We start from the raw sequence: 19,232 nt of genomic DNA on the forward strand, positions 1-19,232 counted from the left end.
CTCCAATTAATCCTTTAGTTCTCCTTACTAAAATTGGGAGTACAGGGGGAGAGGGGTGACTGAGTTAGGAGATAGAGAAGGGGAGAAGAGGAGGAGGAAGGAGGATATGAGGGAGCAGGAACATTAAGTTGGGGAAGATTAGAGGAGAGCAAGAAATGAGATATCTTAATAAAGGGAGCCATTATAGGTTTAAAAAGAAATATGTCACTATGAAAATATAAAGAGGACTACAAGGATGCCCCCAACTAATCATCTAAGCAGTAGTGGAGTGGTGAGGCTTCCTTAAATGTGATTCCCTGATAATTATGTCGATGACTACCTTATATGCCATCCTAGAGCCTTCATCCATTAGTTGATAGAGGCAAAGAAGAGATCCACAGCTGTGCACTGAGCTGAATTCCTGAAATCCAGTTGTAGAAAGGGAGGAGTATTGAGCAAAGGGGTCAAGACCAGGCTGAGGAAATCCACAGAAACAGCTGACCTGAACAAGTGGGATCTCATGGATCCCAGACTGATAGCTGGGAAACCATCATAGGACTGACCAAGAACCCCTGAACTTGGGTGTCATTTAGGAGGTCTGGACAGACTAAGGGTCCTCTGGTAGTGGAAGAGTATTTATCTCTAGTGTACGAATGGATTTTGGGAGCCCATTCCCCATAGAGAGATACTCTCTCTCAGGGTAGACATACAGGAGAGGGCCATGCCCTGTCAAATGATGTGACAGACTTTGATGATCCCTCATGGAAAGCCTCACCCTCCCTAGGTAGCAAAAGGGGGAGGGGATGGGGGATGATTCTTGCATGGTAGGATGCACACGAGAGAGAGAGGGAGGGAGCGAGAGAGAGAGAGAGAGAGAGAGAGAGAGAGAGAGAGAGAGAGAGAGAGAGAGAGAGAGAGGAGAGAAGAGAGAACAGGGATTGATATGTAAAATAAGATTGTTTCTAATTTTAAAACAATCTGGGGAAAGTTTACTTTTCCTGCTATAAGTATATGTTTTATTCTTTTCTACTTCAGCACATAAATTACTATATATTCATTTACTTTATAGTTTCCAAAACTGCTTGCCTATATGTATGCTTCTGGTTTTCCCTCCTATGCTTTATCTGTCCTTGTTGTTTTATACACTTTTGATTTTTAAAACTAATCTGCAGCCTTAAAGGAAGAGCTCAGATAAATACATGTGTTTATCGAAAAGTTTCTGGAAATATTTCAGTTATGGGAATAATCTGATTACATATGTATTTAATAACATATAATTGAAGCAGTAGTGAAGAAAGAATTATTTTGAGGAAAATAAGACTGGAAACCTGACGATGTAATGATAAACAGCACACTTACTGAAAGTAAAACTAAGTATTTATTGTAGAAATTACTCACAAGAGACCAAACAAGTAACCCAGATGAGCCAAGTAGTTTTCCACCACCAAACTGGAAGCCAAAAGCCGGAAAAAGAGACCAAGACTTCCGTTGTTCAGTCTTTTATACCTTCCCCCGTAATGCCCCTAGCCATGCCCAAAAGTGGGCCTGGCTAGTGATGTAGTTCACCGCCTACATCCGTATACGTCTTTATGTCCATCCGTATACGTCTTTAGTCATGCCTAACGTGGGTGTGGTTAGCGGTGTGGTAAACTGCCCTTTTATTACCTCATCTGTATGCACCTCTAGTAAGTCACATGGCTAATGGCGGCACACGGCTTCCTCCTACAGAAACCAGCTGAACAGCTGGTTGTGATGAACAGAGACTAAACTGAAGCTGAGGTAATGAAGTCAAATATCAAAAATGCAGAAGGGATCAAGACATCAATAAATGATTTCAAATTGAATGTAAAAGCCTATATTTCCCCTGCAGGAAGAACTAGCAAAGAAAAAAGCCTAGATAAGGAAATACACAAAACAGAAATTCTGTGGAGATATATAGGCAGAAAATTCAGATTTGAGAAACATATATATAGATAGATATATTATAACTTGCAAGAAAGTGTTTCCTCTAAATGAATACTGAAATATATTATTCGATAGAGACAATATTTTAGCTCTTTTTCAGTGATTTTAGAAGTGTCTGAAAAGGGACTATTTGTACATATACATATATGGTTCTATCATTATAGAAAGGTACTCTCAAGAATATACAAAGCCATTATGCATATCATGTTTTTACATCTGGATAATAGTCATTGTACTTTTGTGTGATTTGTGCAGCCCTGACTGGACTGGAACTTTTAGACCAGGCTGACCCCAAACTCACATATACACATGCAGCAACACAATCAGTATATCATAGCATTTTATAATTAAGTGGATTATTAGGTCTCAGTCACTCAAGACATTGATTATCAAAGTTAATTCTGCATGTCTAGCTTTCTAGGTACTATATATGAATCATTCAAGTATATGTGCTCACTCAAATAAATAAAAACTGAAAATTTATTTACAATTATTTGTTAATATCTATAGCAGCAAAACTGTTGCATAGTCCTGAATTTTTCTCTAATACCATCTAGAAATATGTTGAAAAGATTGCATCTCTTACATTATTGAAATTCTGACTTCTCTCACATATATTAAAATTATTTATTTTCCTCAAGATAAAAAAGTAAGCAAGTTCCATATATTTTGGAGTGAGGTACAGACTCCTAGTTTAGCTTATTATTGTTATGAAAAAAATCATGGGCTCAAAGAAAGTTTTTTATTTCATTACAAGTAATACGATGTATTTGACAAAGAAAGGAACTATAAATTATAGCATTAAGAAATAACACAGAACATCTACTAATCTCCAAATTACAAAGTATTATCTCTAAACATAACAGAGTTCCTGGAAAAATTAAGTAAAACTCATCCATCTCCAAAATAAATTGTTTTAAAAAACATTTTAGATACAAACTGATTTAATTCCAAGTGAAAGGAAATAGTTCATTCCATTTTGATTACCACCATAGTTAAGCATCTTGTAGGTGAACTCATTGTCAGCAGCCCCACATTTAGCTTCTTAATTCACAATCTCCCCCTGAGATACAATGCACTAGAGATAAGTATGGTAATTCACTATCTTTCCTACTCAATAGTTGAAATGTGTCTAAAATTCTTAGATTGCTATTTTCCTGTCAAGCTATCATGACAAAAATAAGGATGGGGTTGAATGTTTCTATAAGTGTAAAATCAAAACTCTTTGCTGATTATCACGTTTCCAGAATGTTTTGGACTCAAAACATCATTTTTCTCAATTCCAACAAATTAAAACATGATGGAATATGACCACTCATATACAAGGCAGCTGAAAACTATTATTATCAGAATGATACTGTCTTAATCATTGTTCTCCTGCTGTGAAGAAACACCACACACCCCACACCCAAAGCAGTTCTTATAAGAGAAACATCATTTGGGGCTTGATTACATTATCATGGCAGGGACTGTGACAGCAGACACAGCAGACATGGTACTGAAGAACTAGTTGAGAGCTGCATCCTGTTCTAAAGGCACATACACTTACACAGATACTAAGAGAGGGGGGGGAATTTGTGAAACTTCAAAACAACCCCATGACATATTTCCTCCAACTAGGCCACACCTTCTAATCCCTCTTATATTATCAAAAAGTTCCCTTCTCTGGTAACTAAGTATTCAAATATATGAGCCTATTGGGACCAATCTTATTCAGACCACTGCAAACACATTTGTAATTTTAGGGAATCATTTGTGCTTTCATCAAGATGTTTCAAAGGCAACAGCCATTATATCCCACTGGGAAACTTCCGTGTTCATTCACTTTATTACATCCTCTTTCTTTTTACCTCACTATCTACCTGCTTGTTCAGTTAATGGAGATTTTAATTGCACAAAAATACAAGTTCATCTGTATGTTCCAATTTAAATTATGAATTTCAAACCACACATGATTGAGTAAGCCTATTAAGTTGATTGATTTGAAAACAAATTATTATAATCATTTCCAAATGTTTCTGTGCATGCCAAACATGGTTACTATCATTGGCTTCTCAGAAATAATATATTTCAGAGCTCTAACATAGCATTTCCTCAAAGATAGGAGCATTCTTTTGCTAATAATGGTCTCAGAATTATAATCTTTCCCAACATCAAATGGATGTCACAGTCATGCACATAAACAGCTAATGTGCTTTGCATTCGTTCACAGTTCCTATGTTTTCTCTATAGATTTCTCTAAGCTCATATTTGTAGGCCCTAACTAATCCAAAGACTTGTTGATATATGGCATTAGAGTATAGTACATACCACCTCATATCACAGAAGAGACACAAGTGAAAAATATCCCAGAAGGCTGAAATTCTTTGGCTAGTTTTTTGCTCTCATGCATGTAAAACCAAATCATTCTCTTCATTTATTTTTATTTACCAGGGTTTATGCTCTAGTATAAAAACCTAAAATCTCTTGTTCTGAGTGTAGTGTTTATTATTAAAGCACTAAGATTAAAACAAATCTTTGCTCACAATAAAATGTGACTTTTGTCCACTTTAGAAAACCAAGTATTATTCATTTCTCATTTGTCTGACACCAAATACATGAGCTCAGGTTAAAAACATAGCAGAAGTGTTTCTGCTGTAAGCACTCATTATAGAGCCTGAATTGCTCACTAGAAATGTATGCTTAGCTAGTATCTAACATCCATAATAATTTTCTTTCTTTTATAGATAAGGCAGGAGGATTTGAAGGATTTTAAAAGGAGACTTTCTTTGAAAAAGACACTTTTAAAGTAGCCAGAAATAATTACAGTGCATTGTTTCCCTTTCATCGGTATATAACTAATCAAATATTTTTAATTTATTTCCCTAAGAATAGCAATTAGCATTAGTTAGTAATTTGTTTTTATTTTTTACTCATCCTTATGATTGAATATTCAAAGAGAAGAATAACAAAGAGTAAGTGGTTCAAAATATACAGAAAAGTAAATAAATTCTATATTAAATATATTTTTTGAGTCAGGGTATCTCTTTGTAGCCCTGGATTTCCTGGAACTCACTCTTTAGACCAGTCTGGCCTCAAACTCAGAGATCTACCTGCCTCTCAACTGCTGGGATACAAGGTATGTACCACGATGACCCAAATAAAAAAAGTTTCATTTTTAGTTTTCATTATATAGGATTATGTGTCTGGCAATGAAGCTACCTACAGAGTCCAGAAGAAAGCATCAGATCTCCTAAATTTGCAGTTACATTCAGTTGTGGGCAAACCAATATGGGTTCTTGGAAATGATCTCTGGTCTTCTGCAAGAGCAGTGCATGCTCTTAACCATAGAACCATCTTTCCAGTCTTCAAAAAATCCTAAAATAATATCTGCAGGTGTAAATATAGCTGACCTTTAGCAAAAGTATAAAGCGTGTAAACTTTACATTTGACATAATAACAAAATAAATGTAAATTTACCTCATTCAATGTTGCATACACAGTAATCATTTACTAAAATATAGTCTACTTTCTTCAGTCTTCTTTCAGTATCTTTTCCTGAATTACAGATACTTTTACACCATCATCTTGGTATGTGGAATTCTCACAGAAACTTTGGGTTAGGTGACCATACCCATTTCTACTATTCAAACTCACTGCCATTTATATTCCTGTTTCCATGAATTTCCTGTACTATTTCTTGAAAACCCTGTCTCAAGTAGATTTTTTGTTTTCTAGAAAGGATCTAACCAATTAATTCTCATTTAAGGATTAACAGCTCTTCATAGCTTAATACATTATACCCTTCAAATATGTTAAAAGAATAGAGGGGACTATCAAATTTTCAAGGTAAGGAATTATTAATGATTATCACAAACATCAGTAGAGATTTTGGGAGATGCAATTCTGTTACTACAAAGAGCATCGTATTAAGTTTGCCACATCTACATTCAGGTACAGTAAACATGCACCATAGAGTATAATAAAAAAACAGAGTAACTAATACACACAGGTATATTCAAACAGAAAAATACACCATATGCTCCTGATCTACCTCCTTTGGGGTGAACAGCAGTAGTCTTTAAGTGCTTCTCTTCTCTAACTACACCCCCTTGTCAGAAAGTGTTGTTAACAGTAATCTTGTTAATAGCTGCAACTGTAGATAATAGGTTTCCTTATTTAGAATATGTGAAAAAGTTTGTCAACTTCATAGTTTGAGGAATGCTCTCAAAGTTGAAGTGACTAAAATTTCCATTGACCCCACTGACACACACAACCTGCTAGCTTCACACCAGTCTAATTAACACCCATGCCATTTCCTGAGAAAATTGATTGTTCTTCTAACTTAATCAAGCTTCAGGCAATAGGAGTGGTAAACACAGAAAGTAATGTCTGAAATCTGATTTTTTTCAAGAGTTTATTTATCTTCCTTGGGATTTGTCTAGACGAGACATGGCGTGTAACACTGCTATACTTAGTCTGGTTTGAGCCACTCATTTTCAATCATGATTATTCTTTTGTTTCTGTGATAGGTCCAGGCTCAGCTAGGTTTCAAGTCCTGAGGCAGGGAAGAGGTGTCCGCACAAGGAAAACTGACCACCAAGTGGGCTGTTCTCAAGTGACCCCAAATAGCTCAGTCCATCTTCATTTGTGCTTAAATGGATTTTTTTTCTTAGCAGGGTTACATAAACAGTTTTTTTGGCTGGTGTTTTAATTAATTTTTATTTAAATTAAAATAATTTTATTTTACATGCCAACCCCAGTTCCCTCTCCCTCCCATTACCCCAATATAATCCCCATTTCACTCCCCATCCACTCTCCAGGGAGGATGAGGCCTCACATGGGGGGTCAGTCATCAAAGTCTGTGACATCATTAAGGCAGGCCCTAGGCCCTCCTTGACTGTACGAAATATATCACAACGTAAGAAATGCATTGTGATCATTATGAAAGTCCCCATTGTTCCCCTTCATGCTTCCTGAATACACCATCCCACCCCCTGAATAACCTTATTCTAGACATAGAGTTCAGCATTTTTACAGGCTTAACTAATTATTAAGTCAGACACATTCTACTGTCACAGTACTTACTGACATCTTGCAGCTACTTGCAGTTACAAAGTTAAAAAGTAACAGCTATGGTACAGTGCTTTAAGGGCAATAATATTCAAACCAAGATTTTTCTTCAAGATATATATATATATATATATATATATATATATTATTTTTACGAGACAGGGTTTCTCTGCATTGTTTTGGAGGCTGTCGGTCCAGCCTGACCTCGAACTCACAGAGATCCTCCTTCAAGATATATTTTTATACAGCTACCTTTTCTATAAGAAGGTCCTATGTATCAATTTCTCTGCAAAAGGCAGACTTTGACAAAGTCACTTTCCCCGTGTTACTATACCACACTTCTTCAAACAATACAAGCTCCTATGTGTGTTAAGGTGGATCTATGTTTCCCAAATTTTGCACTGAATTTTTCCCAAAAGAATATGCTAGATCTTATTATTGATTTTTTATGATTGGTGCCAAGGAAATTTACTCTCAACAGTGGCATTATGTGTATGTATTCCTGAGGTTTTCCTGCTATTCTGTGTATGCATGCATTACTCCATTCCAGAACTGTGAGACATGGTTAATGTTCCAAGTGTTGTTTTCGCATATGTACCTAACTATCTCTATTGAGTCAGAAAAGCTCCCAGGATTAGGAGTTGTAGTTAGTAATTACAGATAAGAGATTTGAGAACCATTAGCACCACTGTTAAAACTTAGGGGAAGATATTTGAAAAGGAACAGAATTTCCAGGGGAAATTACCGCTGCTGCATGTGTGACTGACAAAGTATAACTAAAATCTGCCCAAAGCATCACCAATATAATGAAAGAGAAAAAGTGCCTTCAGCTGCAAGAATTTTGCAAATTCCTACACTACCTCAATCACTACTGGCCCTTGCCAACTGAGAGTCCGTTTCCATAGGTGCCTTGCCCTGTGGAAATCCATTGGACAGGTAGTTATATGCTGATCTGAGAGTAGGCTATGTTACTCCCAACAATTCTGTTTTCTTCTGTCTTCTAAGCCTCCTTTCTCATACTGCTTATTCAATTTATCCTGTTGAGATACCCTATGACCACAGAGATAATAACTTACTTGCACTGACCCTTCATGCCCTATAGATACTATGTTTTAGATAAGCTCCAAGGCCATTTATTAATGCTCACTATGGACTGTGCTTCCCGTTTTTACTTCTAGCAACGTGGGAGTTACCGAAAATTAGCCTTAATTTATTAGGATGAAATGCAAAGCAGTCAAAGTATTTCCCAAGGTCATGTAACTTAGAACAATCAGAACTCAGATTAAAGTCTGGAATGATCTGCTTCTGCTCAATGATACTACCTATACAAATGTATCATTTTCCACTACATGGTCTTAGTACCACCATTGTAGATGTCTCCATCATTCTCGCAAATGCTGTTTTTCACATAAAGTAACCAAATCTTGGGCTACCTGGATTTAACAGCCACATAATTAATGTCCTAATCTTCCATGTAAATTATCAAGTACTTTGAAGAATCATTCACCATGAAGATGGGACATAAGTGTTGTGGCAAGGAGCTGCACTCACTTACCAATTTTTAAAAGTAAGATAGAGATGTGAAGTGTTACCAATAGACAATGGGTACACCAATAGTCAAAACAGTCTCATAAGCCAGGTGAGACATGATTGACAGTGGAATGTTTCCCTGGGACTATCAAATAAATGGATGGGATATATTATTTTTCAGAGTTTTTTAGAATTTTTTATTATTTATTTTTAAGTTTAAATTTAGATTAGAAACAAGGTTGCTTCACATGTCAGTTCCAGGTCCCTCTCTGTTTCCCTCCCCTCCTCCCATGCCCTCCCCCCAACACCCCCAATATCCCCTCATTTCCCCAGGGAGGGTGAGGCCCTCCATGGGGGTGTCTACAGTCTGTCATTTTATCCAGGGCAGGGTCCAGACCCTCCCCCAAGAATTCAAGGTGAGAGTGCATCTCACATTGTTGAATGGGAGCCCAAAGTCCATTTGTATATTCGGGATGAATACTGATCTACTGCCTAAGGCTCAATAGATTACCTAGGCCTCCTGACTGATACCCCAAGTCAGGGGGTCTTGATCAGTCCCATGCTGGATTCCCAGGCATCAGCCTGGGATTCAAGAGTCAACCCTTGTCAGGTCAGCTGTTTCTGGGGTTTGAACCATCCCAGTCTTAATCCCTTTGGTCATCTGTCCCGCGCTACCGTCTCGCCAGCAAGAATGACGCAGAACACTCGGATCCTTCTGCAGTAAAGCTTTAATGCATCTTGAGAGATAGATGATCAGCTTCTTAGAGGGAGACCCCAAGCTAAGAAACCCAGCCCCTTATATAAGCCTAGGAGCTCCGAGTGAGACGTGTAGAGCCGGGATTGGTGGTTTGCACATCACCCCAGATGACGCCACGGGAGAGGCACAGCTTAAACGGTTAACTCCAACTGACAGCAGATGTCAGCGCCATCTTCTAACGGTTAACTCCAACTGACAGCAGATGTCAGCGCCATCTTCTAACGGCAATAGCGATAGCGAGGGCGGCTCCTCACATCTCCCCCTATTCATTTATTTTTGAAGCAATAGGACACCCACAACTTTGGAGTGGAGATAGAGGTCAAATCCCCATGTGCAAATTCGGAACAGGTACAAAGCTCCTCTCCAGGGTCTTATCCCCAGAGGGAGCCCTGACCAGTCCGATGTCGTTTTTCTGGGGGAAATCATGACATAGAACCTTCATGCAAGATGACTTATCTCCCAGGAGAAAGTCGTTATACCGCAGACCTCTCCTGTGCAGTGCTTAGCCTTACAACTCCTTGGGCTGCTGAAGCCTACCCACTCTATCCCGTGCAATGAGACTAGCCTCGTGGGGTGCAAGAGCTGGGAGGCCAGCGACCTATTGCTTTAACATGGTTAACCAAATGTCAGGGGAGGCTCCGTGTTCTAAGGCAGCAAGTGCTTGTGCCACCACCACTTTGTCTCTTTTGTTTGGGCTCTGAGCTTACACACCATCCAAAGCATCAACACTATTCCACAGCAGAGAACTAGGCTAAATGATCCTACCCCCACCCATTCCTTAAAATAAGAAAATGCAGATGAAATCCAGGAGGAGAGGCCTTCCATCAGAGAAAGATCCAGATGCGTCGAATTCACTTGCAGGATCGCCATTCTCAACTCACGGAGTGTCTGCTCAAACTCAAAAGTCCAATTCTGTAATAAATGTTGAGACAGAGCTTGTGACAGGTTAGCTGCTCTTGTAAAATTCTCATATTGTACTGAAGTGACACAAAGGCCAGGCAACTTTTGTTCACATCCCAATTGGGCCATCTGCCACAATATATCCAATTGTTCCTGAACCAAATTAATCTGTTGGTTTACCAACATCAGGCCTCCTTGTATCTGAGAATTGGCAGTGGCCTGTTTATCTAGGACCATGGTCACAGTGGCCTATAGTTCATTAATGGTTTGAGTTGTCTGCACAGTGGCAGAAAGTGCAAGGGCCGAGGTGGTAACCGAAGCAGTAACCGCGGCGGTGGCTATCAGGCCCACAATAATAGCAGAGATCCCAAAAATCTCGCTTTTCCCTAAACAAACTCAAATTACTTGGCACCTCAACAGGAACTGGAACAAATCGAGGCATGCGCATTACCAAAGCAAAAGGGTGCTTAATAGCATCCCAGCATAATGCATAAAAACAATTCTAAGCAGAGCAATTTATTTCTTTCTGATTCTTACCTAAGGTATCATTACTCACAACCCAAATAAAGGGCAGCTGAATAATTAGTTCTCTTAAAAGGGGTATACTTAACATTGGAGGAGGACCAATCAGATGATCCATAGCTCTGTCCCTCACTCAGACTGTTGCCTAATGCCCCTTTCCAATCAAAAGTAATCTGTCCCTTCTCACTATCATAGGAGAAAGATCAGTACAGCTTCCATTAATTCAAAAGGATTAGCATTAGATCTTTCTGGATCCATATGAATAAAATTATCCTTTAATGAAGAAATCACAGTAAAGCACAAGCTTCCTACCAATGACAAGGTTCTCTCATCCTGAAAACTCTGTATCTGAGGATCTAAAGGCAAAAAGGCAAGCCCCAACTCTCTATTAGTTGTGAAAAATCTAGGGAACACCTGGGCATTCTGCATCACTGGCATACTAGGAACCATCATCCCGAGTAGGAGAGTCTTCATCACCCACTTGGCCTCCATCCTTCTTATTCTGGAGTTGTGAAGGAGCTCTTCGAGTGAGTCTTTCAGGGATCCACAGGGGTTTTCTTCCTCCTGTGGAAAAACACACACAGCTCCCCTGGATCTTATAAGAATAGGATCCGGGCCTTTCCAGAGATCAGTCAAGACATCTTTCCATTTTACCATTTCTTTTGGCCTATCAGGCTCTAAACTGTGGCGATGGGCCGCAGTGTGGCCTTGGGCATCAGAGTTCAAGAAATTAAGGGTAAAAAGTGCCATGGATACAGCAACTCTTGGTACCGAGGGTAGAACATCCTCAATACTCCCCTTTTGTTTAATCAGATATGATTTGAGTGTACGATGGGCACGTTCCACAATGCCCTGTCCTTGAGGGTTATAAGGTAGGCCAGTTAGATGGGTAACATCCATTTGCCGACAAAACTGTCGGAATTTTTGAGAGGTATATGCTGGTCCATTGTCTGTTTTTAAAATTCTGGGTTTTCCCCAAGCACTCCAGGCCTCAAGGCAATGTTGAATCACATATGAGGCCTTTTCCCCTGTTAGGGGTGTGGCGAACATTACGCCAGAACAGGTGTCAACAGAAACATGAACATATTGAAGCCTTCCAAAAGAGGGAATATGAGTAACATCCATCTGCCACATCTGCAATGGTCTAATGCCACGTGGGTTTATTCCCATGTGGGGAGTAGGTAAGAATTCGCAGCAATTCTGGCATTGAGTAACAATTTCCCTAGCCTCTTTCCTGGATAGAGCAAAACGACGGCGCAAGGTCTCAGCCGTCACATGAAAGCACTGAGGGAATTCTTTTGCTGCTTGTGCATGGGTAGACAAGGCAGCGGCCACCAGCTTTGTAGCCTTGTCCGCTAAGTCATTCCCTAAGGACATGGGACCTGGGAGTCCAGAATGTGCTCGGACATGGGTAATGAAAACAGGAAATCTCCTATTTAACAAGGCAGCTTGTATCTTTTGAAAGATGTTAGCAACTCTGCTGGAGGATCTTATTATTCCAGCTATCTCAAGGAGATTAACTGCATTAACCACATAAGAGGAATCTGATACAATATTGAGGGGTCCTGGAAAAGCCTCAAGAACCTCCAGTACTATCAGACATTCTACAACTTGAGGTGAAGTTTCATTATATTGTTTAGATATAACCCTATCCTTGACCACATAAGCTCCCATACCAGTTTTTGATCCATCAGTGTACACCACAGTCCCATCTGGGAGTGGGTCTTTAGCTGTCACTTGTGGAAACACTATAGCCTGGTTTAGGGCAAACTGTAAAATTGGATGCTTTGGAAAATGATTATCAATTTGTCCTGAAAAGGAAGTAACTAAAACTGCCCAATCACTAGATGTGGCTGCCAAGGTCTGAACTTGTGCAGCAGTATAAGGCACAATCAAGGAATCAGGATCCCTGCCAAAATGTGTAACAGCTGCTTTTATTCCGTGAAGCGCGAGCTGTGCAACAGCATCAGGGTACCAGTCAATAATCTTAGCAGGGGAAGCATTTGGATGAATCCAAAGTAATGGTCCATGTTGCCACAGGACTGCAGTTGGCAATTGAGCTGTCTTAAAAACACACAGATTAAAAGGTAGTGACTCCTCAATACGTTGTAATTGTGCTTCCTGTAAGGCCTCTTCCACCATCTGTAAGGCTCGGTGGGCAGCAGGGGTAAATTTTCTGGGTGAGGAGATATGAGGCTCACCCTCCAGGAGATCGAAGAGGGGTTTTAGATCAGCAGATGGAATTTTTAAAAAGGGCCTCAACCAATTTATATCTCCCAGAAGTTTCTGAAAATCATTTAATGTTTGTAAGTGGTCTTTGCGAATTTCTATTTTCTGAGGAACTATATTTTTGGGAGTAATCATTGAGCCCAAAAAGAGGCCTGTATCTGCAATTTGAACCTTTTCTGAGGCAATCTCTAATCCCCACTGTTTTAATTCAGCCACCAGCATGTGGAAAGCCTTTTGTAAAACATCTAACTCTTTGTGACAAATAAGAATATCGTCCATATAATGGATAACGATTAAAGATGTAAATTGCTTCCTAATTGGCTCCAAAGCCTCCTGCACATACAGCTGACATATTGTTGGGCTATTGGCCATGCCTTGCGGCAGTACCTTCCACTGAAATCTCTTGTCTGGTTCCATATGATTAAGAGAAGGGATAGTGAAGGCAAACCTTGGTCTATCCCGTGGGTAAAGTGGAATAGAGAAGAAACAATCCTTAATATCTATAATAATAAGCTTCCAATCTTGAGGGAGTGCAGAAAGCAAAGGAAGGCCTCTTTGAACAGGGCCAAAAAGATGCATCCGATTGTTAATGGCCCGCAGGTCATGGAGTAATCTCCACTTCCCAGATTTCTTCTTAATAACAAAAATTGGTGTATTCCATGGGGAGGTAGAAGGCTCTAGATGCCCCAGCCGTTCCTGTTCTTGCACTAATCTTGTGACAGCCTCTAATTTTTCAGAGGATAGAGGCCATTGAGAGACCCATAACGGCTCCTCTGTTTTCCATGGTATGGGTCGTGAAGCCTCAACGGCCCCTAAATAAAACCCAGTCCTTTTCTACCACGATTTCCGTGTTGCGTAATGGGTTTTATTCTGCCTTGTTCTTGCCTACCCAAGCCTCTACCGTTTGTATACCCCATCTTTGCCATAATGGCTGATGCCTGGGGGGAGTATTCATTAGTTAGGGTCATGCCCATGGCTTGTAACACATCCCGTCCCCATAAATTTACAGGGAGTGGCAACACATAGGGGGTAAAACATCCCTGTTTGCCCTCAGCATTCCGCCAGGTTAAGGCTGAGGCACTGATGGCAGGAGAGGACTGGTATCCAAGACCTTGTAGAGAATGAGATGAAACAACAGTGGGCCAAGACTTCGGCCACCAATGGAGTGAAATAATGCTTTTGTTCTCTCCCGTATCCATTATCCCTTCAAATTCTTTTCCATTAATTAACAATTTTATTGTAGGTCTCTCATTTAGGGGTATAGCCAGATAGGCTGAATCACTTCCAGAAGATCCCATAGCCCTTTTTTGTAAAGTGTAGGTTTCTCCATCCCCGAGGGAGGGCAGCAACACCAGTTGTGCAATTCTATCTCCCTGCTTTATAGAAAATACACCCCGAGGGCTAGAACAGAGAACTTGAATCTCCTCTTTATGATACGGGTCAACAATCCCAGGATATATAATGAGTCCCTGTAAAGTTAAGGAGCCACGGCCCAGAATAAGCCCAATGGTGGCAGGGGGCAAAGGTCCAGGGGAATGGATTGGGACCGGTTGAACGTTCATTTGGGTCATGAGTAAGAATTCGGAGGCGGCACGCAAGTCCATTCCGGGGGTTCCTCGGAAGCCTCTACTTCCTCTTGATTGCTTTTCTGAAATTGGTTCCCATATTTCTGAGGGCCCTGGGACCACGGGCCCCGTGACCCGTTTTTTGATTGGGGTACCTTGGGTTCTTCAATAGGGGGCAGAAGCCTCCCTTTTACATCCCGGACTGACCTGCATTCGCTAGCCCTATGATAACCTTTACCACAACGATGGCAAAGCTTCGATTCTCTTGTTCTTTCAGGGGCTTGACAATCTTTCTTAAGGTGCCCCATTCTCCCACAATTAAAACAAGCTTTTCGATTAGATAAATCTCTATACCTGTGCGTTTGTAAAATGGCGGCAGCTAGTCCTGCATTGGTTAGGGGTCCCCCCAGCTCCCTGCACACTCTGAGCCAATCTTGTAAACCTTTGCTTTTGCGAGGGGCGATAGCCGCTCGACATTCCTGGGTTGCTTGTTCATAGACAAGTTGCTCAATCAGGGGCATAGCTTGTTCTGAATCACCAAAGATGCGACTGGCGGCCTCTGTCATTCTGGCCACAAAGTCTGAAAATGGCTCTTGGGGTCCTTGGACAATCTTTGTAAGGTGTCCACTGGATTCTCCCCTTTTTGTGAGGGCCTTCCATGCTTTAATAGCAGCGGCCGACACCTGACCATAGACACCCCAGATGTAGTTGGTTTGATTAAGGGCATGTTGACCCTGACCTGTCAGCATTTCAAATGTCCACTGCCTCTGATTCTCATCTTCAGCCGTGGCATTAACTCTAGCTTGTGCCTGGGCTGCATCATACCAGAGAGCCTTCCATTCCATGTATTGTCCCATGTTGGGAAGCACTGCTTTCACTGTCGTCTGCCAGTCAGTGGGAGTCATGGCAAAATTAGCAAGCCTTTCCACCTGTAATGTGGTAAAGTTAGCATTGACCCCATAATTACGAACGGATTCGGCCAATTCTTTGATTTGATTGTAATCTACAGGGGTATGTACTCTTCCGCCTTCCACATTCTCGAATACTGGAAAAGCTACTTGTATTTTTCTCCGTTCCTCTAAAGGTAAAAAGGAGTCAGTACCAGTATTCAGCCGAAGCTCATACTGCGGAGGCGCTGAGGGGCGTGAGCCCGCCGGATTTATAGGCGGTGGCCTCACATTCATTTTTGTTTTCAGTGGCCGGTGTCTATCAGGGTGATATCTTTCTTCCTCATACCGTGCCACCTCCTCCTCTAGACCACCTTCTTCGCTAGAATACAGAGTGTCAGAATCGGAATTATCTAGCTCCAAGGCTTCTAGCTCTACTGTAGGGTATAGACTAGATTCTGGCTTTTTCTTTTTCTTAGATTTGTTAGGGGGTGAATGATCACTCCCTTCTTTCTCTCCCCTTTCTTAACTTCTTGGGGAGGGCCTTTTTTCTTAGACATGTCTTTCCTTTTGCGAGCTCCCATTCTCTCACTCCGTTCAGTTTCTGACATGCTATCCTGAACTTCCTCTAAGGTTCCCTGACTTTCTATTATAGCAGGGTGACAGGCCTCATCCTCCAAGCAGTTTTTAACTAGCTTCCAAATGGCTTTGGTACCTAAGTGGAGATCTCCTTCTGCATGCTTCCTGTCTAGTTCTTTACCTAGCTTGTTCCATGAGGCCACAGTGAGGGACCCGGAACAAGCATACCATGGTGCCACTCTATCTACCTCCTTCACAAAATTTTGAAGTGTTCGTGGTGCAATTTTAAGATCTCTTTGTTTTAGCACAGTCTGTAGGGCAGTAACCACTGACTGTGACAACCCCATCGCGCTAGCGGCTTATCTAAAAAACGGCGCTCAACTCCGTTACCAGACTGACAGCACCAGACTGACAGCACCAGACTGACAGCACCAGACTGACAGCACCAGACTGACAGCACCGTTCTGTCAGCACCAGCCACGATGAAGGAGAAGGACAAACAGGACTAGCACCAAAGCCTCCACTGACCCGTCCCACGGTGATGACAAACTAAGGCCAAAGTCGACAAAGGGGGTATTCAGGATAAAGCATACCTCTCTGAACTTACGTCCCTGCAGTTCTGAATCCGCCCAGTCTTCCGAGGGGTCTCCCGCGGCGCCGGCGATGTTGAAGAGTTCCCGGGTTTCGGCACCAGATGTCCCGCACTACCGTCTTGCCAGCAAGAACGACGCAGAACACTCGGATCCTTCTGCAGTAAAGCTTTAATGCATCTTGAGAGATAGATGATCAGCTTCTTAGAGGGAGACCCCAAGCTAAGAAACCCAGCCCCTTATATAAGCCTAGGAGCTCCGAGTGAGACGTGTAGAGCCGGGATTGGTGGTTTGCACATCACCCCAGATGATGCCACGGGAGAGGCACAGCTTAAACGGTTAACTCCAACTGACAGCAGATGTCAGCGCCATCTTCTAATGGTTAACTCCAACTGACAGCAGATGTCAGCGCCATCTTCTAATGGTTAACTCCAACTGACAGCAGATGTCAGCGCCATCTTCTAACGGCAATAGCGATAGCGAGGGCGGCTCCTCACAGTCATCAGTCCTCCCTCTCTGTTACTGGCTTTCTTGAGTTTAACTCAGTGCTTAGCCATGGGAGTCTGCCTCTTCTTCCATCAGCCACTGAATGAAGGTTCTGTTTCCCAGACTCTCTGGCCATGGGATTGTAGGCTGGCACTCCCCAGATCTATGTCTAAAATCCATATATGAGAGAGTACATGCCATGTTTCTCTTTTTGTGACTGTGTTACCTCACTCAGGATGGTTTCTTCTAGTGTCATCCATTTGCCTGCAAATCTCAGGATTCCATTGTTTTTTTTTCTGCTGAATAGTACTCCGTTGTGTAAATATACTACATTTTCTCTATCCACTCTTCGGTTGAGGGGCATCTAGGTTGCTTCCAAGTTCTGGCTATTACAAATAAAGCTGCTATGAACATAGTGGAACAGACATCTTTGTTGTATGAATGGGCATCTTTTGGATATATGCCTAAGAGTGGAGTTGCTGGGTCTTGTGGTAGGTTTATTCCCATTTTTCTGAGTAATCTCCATACTGATTTCCAAAGTGGCTGAACAAGTTGGCATTGGCACTCCCACCAGCAATGGAGGAGTGGTCCCCTTTCACCACATCCTCTCCAGCATAAATTGTCATTGGTGTTTTTGATTTTAGAAATGGATGGGATATTAAATAAGCCAAACATTCTGGGTAATGTGTAAAAATGTAACTTTGTGTACTAAATTGTCTCAACAATACATAAGTTTATGTGCAAAGAGAAAACGGAAATGTTCATTGTTGACAATAAAAAGGTAGTACTCAACATTTACATACTAAAAACTAAACTAAAACATGGTTCATCTATATCACTGGCAACGAAAGTAAAAAGAAAATAATCCTTCCTCCACATATCCATCTTTCCTTATATCTTTTATTTTTGTCAGTGATTTTTAACAATTATTCTCAGAATCTGTTGTTTTCTATTTTCATAGCATTTTCCTAGGAAACCTGGACAAGTGTTCATGTATTTGTAATTGCTAATATATTCACTGTGATGAGGATCACTATTGTAGTTTGAATGTAAAATGTCCCTCACAGACTCTCTTAATTGGACTTTTGAGCTCCAAATGGTGGTACTGTTTGGGAAAATTATGGAATCTTTAAGAGGAAAAGCCTCACTGAAGAAAATGGGTCATTATAGGATTGACCTTAAGGATTTTATAGCTTAGCTATAATATTTGTTTATGATCAACTCCTGACTGCAAATGCAATATGTTCAGCTAACCTCCTACTTCTACCTCCATGCCTTCACCGTAATAATGAATGTATTCTCTAAACTATAAGCCACAACAAATGCTTTCTTCATTAAATAGTTTCTGACATATTTTATCACAGATATGAAAAAGGTAAGAAAGCCACTCAGCATGTATTGTCTTCATGAATAACTAAATGTCACTTTGAAAAGCCTGACAATCTGAGTTCAGTTTCCATGAATTCATGGTGAATGGAGAGAATCTACTGTGAGTTGTCCACTGATTCTACATGTGTGTGAAACACACTGATAATGGTGATAATGATGATTACAAGAAAGGTTTTTTTAATGATGAAGGAAAATCTATTTGGGGCTGGAGATATGGCAAAGCATTTAAGAGCACATGACACCCTTGCAGAAGACCGGAGTTTATTTAACAGCACCCACAATGGACATCTAACAACTGCCTGTAACTCCAGTTCCAAGGAATTTGATGCCTTCTACCTGCACTCAGACATGCACAGACACACATACACACATAGTTTAAAAATAAAATTTTCTAGAGTAATCTTTTTAGAAAGTTAAATTCTGCACATGTCTTTATGTCACAGTCCATAATATGCATACTACCTGCTCAAATATAGGAGAGAAACTTAAAGCTTATCTATATTTAAAAACATTTATGTAACTCATTATTCCACAAGGATGTGTTTAATTAAAAGAAGAGAAGTAGCAGAGAAGCCAAAAAGTAAAATAGATCTCTTGACTCTTCATTGTTCTCTATATTTGCCTCAAGGTGCCCAGCATGTCATCTGATACCAGAGATACATGCATATTATAGACATTTAACACAGCATTTACTTTTTATGGAATTATTAACTCAGAAGGTCATGAAAATATGAATAACACACCCATTCAATATAGTTTATCCCCAATATGTATGTAGGATGAACATTAAGTTTTGTCTCTT

The sequence above is a fragment of the Mesocricetus auratus genome, unplaced genomic scaffold (genome assembly GCF_017639785.1).
Source record: "Mesocricetus auratus isolate SY011 unplaced genomic scaffold, BCM_Maur_2.0 Super-Scaffold_100003, whole genome shotgun sequence".
Lineage (NCBI taxonomy): Eukaryota > Metazoa > Chordata > Mammalia > Rodentia > Cricetidae > Mesocricetus > Mesocricetus auratus.